The sequence below is a fragment of the Oncorhynchus tshawytscha genome, linkage group LG11 (genome assembly GCF_018296145.1).
Source record: "Oncorhynchus tshawytscha isolate Ot180627B linkage group LG11, Otsh_v2.0, whole genome shotgun sequence".
Classification (NCBI taxonomy): domain Eukaryota; kingdom Metazoa; phylum Chordata; class Actinopteri; order Salmoniformes; family Salmonidae; genus Oncorhynchus; species Oncorhynchus tshawytscha.
This window is the reverse complement of record NC_056439.1, coordinates 13,180,341-13,190,491: the sequence shown is the minus strand read 5'-3', so window position 1 is coordinate 13,190,491 and position 10,151 is coordinate 13,180,341. Positions and strand designations below refer to the sequence as shown.

General features: G+C 42.5%; 1 long non-coding RNA gene across 1 annotated transcript; it reads left to right on the top strand.

Moving 5' to 3' along the window:
• LOC121847719 lies at nucleotides 1-7,377 on the top strand. The gene is made up of 2 exons (XR_006084531.1): nucleotides 1-255; nucleotides 5,540-7,377. It is a non-coding gene; the product is annotated as an uncharacterized LOC121847719 (long non-coding RNA).
• Nucleotides 7,378-10,151: the final 2,774 nt, after the last annotated feature.

Sequence of the window (10,151 nt, the reverse complement as noted above, 5' to 3'; positions counted from 1 at the left end):
TGGGACAGTGAGCCCGTATATATGAAAATTGCATTTACCACTTATTGCTTAGCTAATAAAAAATACATAGTATACAATCGGTGACTCATTATCATATTTATCCTGATACCAGATTCGATTGACGCGACTCTAACAATTGGTGACCCCTAACGTGATCTGGTGAAGGATTTCGCTGGACATTGGTGTGCCAGCCGATTGGCCAGTACTGTCGTCGGACGGTGTGTCTCACAAATCCTGACCGGTCAACTAAAAAAGGTAAGCAGAAACCTGTTGTGAAAAACTAAAGTTCTGCACATTGGAGTTATCCAAATTTAGTTTTGTGAGACACCTGTTTGTTGTAAGTAACCAAATTCTATTAATTTATATTGGTAAAGGATCATGAGGAATACATAGTGATAAATACAATTTTGAACTGATCGATTGCTCTTATGGTATAACAACGAATGTACTGTACTAAATGGGTCGGTTGGTGTAATGTGTACCCAGTTGTTTGAATGACGGTGAATCGGATTGGTTAAAGGAATTCACTAGTGTGTGTGTGAGCAGGATCGCAATGTAACAATGAATGCTGTGTACTGGTGTGCATAAGGACATTTTTCTAGTATAAATGGATATTTACTTTGGGTAAATTTAGAGTGAGTGCAGTAACACTGGGATATAAGTGGGCGCGCTGTATCAGAGTGAATGATCTACGGATAGAATTTGCAGGCCAACAAATTAAAAAGACCTGTGTTACATTGGATGGTTGCTGAAGCATATGTAGTACATTAGATATTTCAGTTGTAGCTGGTATCAAGTTTGAATGAAAGGTTTATAAATCCTTATAAGGGTTATAGTACCTGGTTATATTGCATAAGAGTAAGGGAGGATAAATAACTGCGCATTTTTATTTAAATTGAGTGCTTCGAACTGACGTATGTCTAAGGTTTGAGTGATTCAACCGTGTATGTTTGTAAGGTTTGAGAGAGTCGAACCGTATGATTGTAGTACATTAGGTATTAAGTCGAAATACTAATACCAAGTTTGTATGACCTTCGGGTAAATAACAGGTGTGAGACCTAGGTTATGTTTTGAAACGGTAAAGAAGTGCACGGTGTTTACTAGACAGTGGCTAGATTGGGACACATTCTAAGGCAGCACACAATTGAACCTGATAATTTATATTGTATTCAAATTAAAACAAGTAATTGAAATACATTAGACAATGGCTAATCAGGAGGCAGAGAAGGTGTTGAAAACATTGAAATCAGCATTAGAGACCAATGGAGGAAAAGAGGGAAAAAATTGGAGAAAGAAAGGAGAAAATTATACAGACATTGGATAGAAGAGGGCAGTATTGCTGTGCCCAACGGGCTCCCAGACGAAGGGGAGCCTGGTAGAATGCTGGAAGCGCTGAAGCGTAAAACATACAAAACCTGTTCCGAGTGGAAACAGGGAGGAGAGCCGAGTAAGGGTCAAATCAAGGAAGACATGGAGAAGGCTAAATTGAAGGAACGCATAGGACTGGCTATGCTGGAAAAACTCAAGAAAATGAAAACCCACGTATGAAAACCCACCAAAACCACAGGGAGGTAGACTATACCCGGAACTCCCTAAAGCGCCACCACCCTATGATAGTCCACGAATAATGGCACCTGTACTGGATCGCTCAGCCACAGTAAACTACCACAAAAGACCAGATGAGGGCAGCAGTGGACAAGAATGGTGCCTGGCGTCAGAGGGAAGGAAAGAAGAAATACAGGCTCTGGTGGAAGCTGCCAGAGAGCTGAGCAGAGGAGTGGCTGAACTAAGTAAAGTACAGATGGAAGGAGGAAATATGAGCATAGACAGCAGGAGTGAAAGTGGATCCTCGGAATCAGATGGACTGAAACAAGCCTGACAAATACCCAAGAGGAAGAAGAGGAGCGGAGGAGAGTATGGAATGAACTCCAAGACAAACTCAGAAAGGAGGAGGGAGCAGTGAAAATACTGGAACGGACCCTGAAAGACATGGAACGGATTGAAATAAGGTGTAAGGAACAGACTAAGCTGAATCAATGCACACCGACATCAGGGCCAGGTGTACATTTCATCAGGCTGGGTACGCACAGCCAAGGAACAGAGGAATATGAAAATGGTGAAGACACACCCCGGGTTGGGCCCCCACAGTGTGAGCTTGACCAAAGATTCATCTGTGGCGTATTTGAGGGGGGCCTATGGGATCAACAGTCCGCTCCCGCACACCACACCAGGAGTAAGACCAAACAGGGTGGTGCTAACATGATGCCACTAATACAACTACCTGGTGGACAAACCGTATACAAACATTGGGCTCACAGGGACTTGCAGACTCTAGTAGAAGCCCTGCCGCTACCAGAAGAGTCTGAATGTAGGTGGGTGAAGGCCTTTGAGAGCCTGACTGCAGCGGATGAACTGACAGTATGAGACATGGTGGCTGTCATGAATAGATGCATGGGGGACCAGGAATGTTGTGAACTCATGAATGATGCAGGGATGAGAGGGATGTTTGCCATAAAGACTCCATTTGATCAATACTGCAATGGGATGTGGACTGCCATCAGGAGGAAATACCCCACTCAACCCAGACCCTAGAAGAGGATGAAACTGTGCCGGTTTATATGAAAAAAGCCAGGATCCTGATTTCTATGAAATATGACCTATAATTAATTACATTCAATATGATTGAAATTGTTTTCCTTACAAAAAAATGAAATACAATTGTATTCGTCACATGCTTTGTAAACAACAGGTGTAGACCAACAGTAAAATGCTTACTTGCGAGCCCTTCCCAACAATGCATAACATTTCAATTAAGTATGTTAAAGAAAGGCTTGTCTGTGTTAGAATGGGGTGGGCATAACCCAACAACAGAATGATATGGACATATACCAGTCATTCAAAATATTAATGCGAGTAGACCGCTGATTAGCCATCTCATTCTCATGACCATCAAATAGTTGAAACAAGTTTACAAGTCTGTTTACAAGTTTCTCAAATTCATGCCTTGGCCACAAATATGATCCAACAACATTATTTGGGTATGAGTTACATGAATATGAACTTTTAAAAATTAGTTTTTTTACTGGGCAGTTACTTTAAGAACTTTGTCCCATAGAGCTGGGTTTCCCAAACTTGGTCCTGCCCCCCTTTTTGTTTTTGCCCTAGCACGACACAGCTGCTAAAAAAAATCCTTATCTAGCTAGGGCAAAAACAAAAACGTGCACCCAGGGAGAGCCACAGGACCGAGTTTGGGAAACCCTGCCGTAGAGTACTGTAGAGAGAAACATTTGTAAAGTCATTTGTAAACTGGGTTGAGTCACTGATGTGATCTTTCTGTCTGGGTTGTGGCGCCCCCCCTTGGGTTGTGCCGTGATGGAGATCTTTGTGGGCTATACTCGGCCTTGTCTTGATGGTAAGTTAGTGGTTGAAGTTATCCCTCTTGTGGTGTGGGGGCTGTGCTTTGGCAAAGTGGGTGGGGTTATATCCTGCCTGTTTGGCCCTGTCCTGGGGTATCAGAGAATGGGGCCACAGTGTCTCCTGACCCCTCCTGTCTCAGCCTCCAGTGTTTATGCTGCAGTAGTTTGTGTGTCGGGGGGCTAGGGTCAGTCTGTTATATCTGGAGTACTTCTCCTGTCTTATCCGGTGTCCTGTGTGAATTTAAGTATGCTCTCTCTAATTCTCTCTCGGAGGAGGAGGACCTGAGCCCTAGGACCATGCCTCAGGACTACCTGGCATGATGACTCCTTTCTGTTCCCAGTCCACCTGGCCGTGCTGCTGCTCCAGTTTCAACTGTTCTGCCTGCGGCTATGGAACCCTGACCTGTTCACCGGATGTGCTACCTGTCCCAGACCTGCTGTTTTCAACTCTCTAGAGACAGCAGGAGAGGTAGAGATACTCTGAATGATCAGCTATGAAAAGCCAACTGACATTTACTCCTGAGGTGCTGACTTGCTGCACCCTCGACAACTACTGTGATTATTATTATTTGACCATGCTGGTCATTTATGAACATTTGAACATCTTGGCCATGTTCTGTTATAATCTCCACCCCGGCACAGCCAGAAGAGGGCTGGCCACCCCTCATAGCCTGGTTTTTCCTAGATTTTGGCCTTTCTAGGGAGTTTTTACTAGCCACCGTGCTTCTACACCTGCATTGCTTGCTGTTTGGGGTTTTATGCTGGGTTTCTGTACAGCACTTTGAGATATCAGCTGATGTAAGAAGGGCTATATAAATACATTTGATTTGAATAAAATGTCACCCAACAAAAAATATATGCATGGGAAGGTACCCTTGTTTTGTAGGAAAGGCTTTCTGTCTGAATTCTATAGGCAGTCTTCATGGACACACACAGGTAACAGGTGAGTCCGATCTCTCATGCTGGGCCTTGTCAAAAACATAACATGAACATTAGTTAAACCACGAAACAAAGAATATCATGCCTTTTAAATGTCAAGTCATTCTCTTTTGGATTTAGCAATAGTGTATTTTTCCTCTGACCATGTTCTATGATTTCTATGCATCATTTCAATTGTAATAACTTTGTTACATTTCATGCTATTATGTAATGTTCTCCATCCCTGAACTTCACTGGCTTTTTGATAGACCGCAAACTCGTAAAAAGTATCATAAAATGTCACCCTCCACAACAACAAAAAGATATGCATGGGAATGTACCCTTGTTTTGTAGGAAAAGCTTTCTGTCTGAATTCTATTGGCAGCATCATAGACTGGTCACTCTTCATGGACATACAGCCGGTCTATGCTTGTGGACGGGGCCTCAGGACAACACAGAAAAACATTCCAGCTTTAATTCAAACTGTCTGAAAATGATGGAATTGTATTGAGCTCCTTGCAGGATTTCAGATCTCAAGTCATATCTGCACACACAGATACTCAAACATACAGCACAGACTGTTTTCACTTCTTAGCTCCATGGAAGGGGTCCTAATCCACGGCAGGACTCATTTCAGAGGCTGAACTCTTCTCCTTTCTTGAAAGAGACTCATTTTAAAGGCAGTGGTCCTTCTCTCTCTTCACCTAAAGCGACTCTTGATATGTACCTACCCTGTGAATGCATATGCAGTAGATCATGGGCGGAGTCTTCATCTTAACATTTTCCAATGCTTGTGTCTCTCTACTACTTGTGCCATGCCTTGCCATGTTGTTCAGTCACACATCATTATACTGTACGCACACTGTACAGGAAGTATTTGTCTTAGGACAGCACAAATTATTCTAACTGACACTAACTTTAATGTCACAGCTGCAAAGGGAATTAAATTGCATCTTACTATACATTTATGTATTTTGCATGTTTCTTGACTGTATGTTTGTCTGTTCTACGTCACCATCATCCTCATCATGATCACCATCATGTATGTACAATATGTAATTACTAAAATATCGTATGGATGGTTGTATGTAGAGTTAGGCCTATTGATACAGTGGACTAGTGAAGTTCATTGTAACTGAGTCTATTCTATTATACCTGCTTGCTTAATTCTCACGAGTCCTTCTCCTGTTTGTTTTTTTACACAGAGCAGTTGAACACATTACATGGTGAGCAGAAAATGGCGGAATCTGATGCTGAGTTTGAATCTGATGGCACTAGCAAAGATGAGAATGAAGGTGACGACAATACTGGACGGACAACCGTCACTGAAGGACAGATAAAGAGAGCTCAAATCACAATGAAAAAAACATCTAAGCCTACTACTAATTGATTTTTAGTATAATAAGACAAATACTTCAACTAGGCCTACTTCACAGTTTGTAGTAGCAGCATGGTTTAAGGATAAGAAGATGTACCTGGGAGATCTGTTTTGATGTTAAATGGTGAATAATCTGTTGGGTAAAGTGAAATCTTTGAGGCTGACGAGAACTGGAATTCTGTAGATTTTTTTGTGTCGGCAGAACAAAAGGACTATGCGTTGCGCCTCACCAGAATCAAGGAGAAAGAGGTGACTGCCATCGGAGCAGAGCACCATTGAAGGGTGTTTTTTCTGGAGTCTCTGTGGAAGTTGGAGTGGAGAAGACCAATATGAAAATGTCTGGAGTGTAGTTGGGAGTGAGTATAGAGCAGACGGCACGGGTCAAAATTTTGATTTATGGCCCTGTGTCCAGATGATGCGTACATGTCCAAATATGGGCATCCGGCCAGGACATCCTGTTCCTGTTGTCACGTGTTAGAGGGTGTGTTATTTTATATCTATATTGCATCTATTCCTTTGAAGTTGTCATGCTGATTGATGTCTAGGTACCTGGTTGAACTGGGGGGTTCTGTGTTTGAACTTTTGAAAGAGTATGGCCCCACACCCCTGTTTTATTGCCTGTAGGATTGCTATCTATGAAGCAGGAATGTGTGTGTGTGTGTGTTAGAAACAAGGTCCCTTGGCATTGTGTACATTTCACGCTTTCAACAACAATAAAACAGCCATCTAAATAATGTTTCTCAGCCTAACACTCTGTTGAGTTTCCTATTTAGTTCTCTTTATATGTACATGCACAGAGCTTCCAGGTGGTTCCAGCCTATGGATGTTCGGTGCATGTACACCAGGGAGATTAGAACCTAAACAAGATTTTTAAAATAAAACCCAGAATATTAAACATAAAAATATGTCTCCTAGGCCAATTCTCGGGGTGCTATGCGGCTCATGTCATGAACCCAATGACAAAAGCCTGGAGGATGTTTTGCGTGAGACCCCAGAATGTTTTAATGGAGTTAATGGAGCCCTAAGAATCGCTTCAATGGCGTATACCCCTGACTCCAAAGTGACAATTTTAGCATGTGAACAATTTGATAGATTTCGTCGCATTTGCACTGTCAGTTCATATGTATTTTCCAAAGCATGCAAGGATGTAAACTTTTTTTTTATGCCTGTGTTAAGTTTTAAATGGCGTGATTATCATATCTTCAGAACACTTATGAATAAGCTGGACAGTCTTTTCCAAAATCGTGAACAATTACGGCGATGGCCGAGGTTATCGTTGAGACAAACACAGGACTCGCAAGCCAGAAGGAGGATCTTTCCCTAGAGTGAAAACGTCCGGAGCTTTGATGGAGCGGGCAAGCGTCTTTGCGATGGTGAATTGGAAACGGATAATGGTCAGGGCTAACCAGCCCCTTTATCTGTCAGAAATAGTAAAAATGTTGAATTATAACGTGTGTTAAAATGTATGTACTAAATATTTTGAATTAAATCATTGGTTTTAAAAATGTATCTCACCCTTTAACGAAAGGGGAAACTGTCTTTTCTCTCATGCCCTGGTCTGTCGCAGAGAAATGCAATGTCTTAAAAAAACAATGTATTATTTTATAGTCTTTCCTACAATGGTATGTTATAAACATTACTGGTTATTAAAGTTTGTAATGATTTACAACTGTAGGCCTCCAATGTTTTTACATAAAACACTCGTGATGCATGTTTAAATATTAGTAAAATTGGGTAATTAATTCTAACATGTCTTTAAAAAGTTTGTACTAAATATTTTGGAATTAAATAAAAGGTATTTAAAACAGTATCTCACCCTTTAACGATAGGAAAATGTATTTTACATCATCACTCCGGTCTGTTGCGAAGAAAAAAGACACAGAAAATCAGGGTGCGTGTGACGGGCCAGCAGGAGTGTGTGTTTCAAAAACAAAGGGGAGGGGTGTGTGTTCAACAATGCCCAGGCATCTGCACTCAAGGCCCCTTCTCTCTGTAGGGGATCGTTTGAAACCAAGGTTTACACTATCGTGCATGCAGCATGTCCAGATATCTGCCGACCCCCCGGGTTTAAACATTGATATTTCTAATTAGCGCCCGGTGCCCCCACCCCGGTTGTAGACAAAATGTCTCGACATCCCCTCCTGTTGTTTGAATTCACTGCCTTTGTTCTCTAAACCAAATATACAGGGTGTTAAATACATGATATCTCCCCAAAAAATGTCCACCATGGCCCTGTAAACTCATTCCGTATTTTCTCTAGTTAGGGACACGAACGCGGAGCGAGTCTAGTGGAGCATATACTTTAACACTATGTTAGCACAGCTTTAGCTTCAAGCCCACAGGCCAATGGCCCCGAATATTTATCGGCCAGGACAGATAAAAAGATAGTCTGTGAATCCCGCCTAATGGATATTTCTGAAGGCTACTGGACATAAGTGATTGGGAAGCGACTGTTAGACAGGGATTCTCAGAAGCAAACTGCGCCCTGTCCTTTACGTAGCCCTTCACCATCACACAATTTTCCCCAAAAAACAAACAAAAATATCCACAATGATATTTATATATTAAAAAACAAAGTGTGCACTCTGAACGACTTCGGAAGAGCAGATGAAACAGATGCTATTCTACGTTTTTGTACTAACGTGTACATACATAGAGAGCCAACACATCAAGATCTAACAGGGATGAGTGGCGATTTCATAGTACAACAGGCGTCTTCTGTAACCTGCAATACGTGTCAAATATGTTATATGCAAAACCATAGAACTCTGACAAGAAAACAATGAAAACCTTAACACGACTACATGCATTGCCGTTATTTTAGTTTCCATCCACCAATGGTTGAATTTGGTACTTTTTCTTTGTACATGCACCAAGCCTCCAAGTGGCTGACAACCGTATGGTCTCAGCGAGATTACATACCCCCACTCGGAGACGATCCTGACGACGGTTCTATAGAACCCTTTTTTAACCTTAATAAGTTTTGCAGGTTCCGATAACTTTTTGCAATAAAAATCATGGTCCTTATCTTTGATATTATACCAGCTATGGGGGTATGTAATCTCACTGAGACCATACAGGTGAAGTGGACACCAAGGAACTTGAAGCTCTCAAACTGCTCCACTTCAGCCCCTCGATGAGAATGGGGGCATGCCCGGTCCTCTTTTTCCTGTAGTCCACAATCATCTGTTTTGTCTTGATCATGTTGAGGGAGAGGTTGTTGTCCTGGCACCACTCGGCCAGGTCTCGGACATCCTCCCTATAGGCTGTCTCATTGTTGTCGGTGATCAGGCCTACTACTGTTGTGTCATCGGCAAACTTAATGATGGTGCTGGAGTCATACCTGGCCATGCAGTCATGGGTGAACAGGGAGTACAGGAGGAGACTGAACACGCACCCCTGAGGGGCCCCTGTGTTGAGGATCAGCGTGGCAGATGATCTCTCCTTACCATATAGGGCGGCCCGTCAGGAAATCCAGGATCCAGTTGCAGAGGGAGGTGTTTAGTCCCAGGATCATTAGCTTATTGATGAGCTTTGAAGGCACAATGGTGTTGAACGCTGAGCTGAACGATGAATAGCTTTCTCACATTGGTGTTCTTTTTGTCCAGGTGGGAAAGGGCAGTGTGGAGTGCAATAGAGATTGCATCATTTGGGGATCTGTTGGGGCGGTACGCAAATTGGAGTGGGTCAGAGCCGATGTAGTACGATTCAAACTTAGTCCTGTATTGACGCTTTGCCTGTTGGATGGAGGAGAGCATTCGTCGGAGGGTATAGCAGGATTTCCTATAAGTTTCAAGGAGTCCCGCTCAAGTAGTGCTCCTTGAAAGTGGCAGTTCTACCCTTTAGCTCAGCGCGACTGTTGCCTGTAATCCATGGCTTCTGGTTGGGGTATGTACGTACGGTCACTGTGGGGACGACGTCATCGATGCACTTATTGATGAAGCCAATGACTGATGTGGTGTACTCCTCAATGCCATCGGAGGAATCCCGGAACATATTCCAGTCTGTGCTAGCAAAACAGTCCTGTACCTTAGCATCTGCTTCATCTGACCATTTTATTTTATTGATCTAGTCACTGGTGCGTCCTGCTTTCATTTTTGCTTGTAAGCAGGAATCAGGAGGATATAATTATTTTCAGATTTGCCAAATTAGGGTTGAGGGAGAGCTTTACATGCGTCTCTGTGTGTGGAGTAAAGGTGGTCCAGAGTTTTTTTGTTCCCTCTGGTTGAACATTTAACATGCTGATAGAAATTTGGTTTAAGTTTCCCTACATTAAAGTCCCCGGCAACTAGGAGCGTCGCCTCTATGTGAGCATTTTCTTGTTTACTTATGGTGGAATATAGCTTATTCATTGCTGTCTTAGTGCCAGCCTCTGACTGTGGTGGTATGTAAATGAAAAATGCAGATGAAAACTCTCTCGGTAGATAGTGTGGTCTACA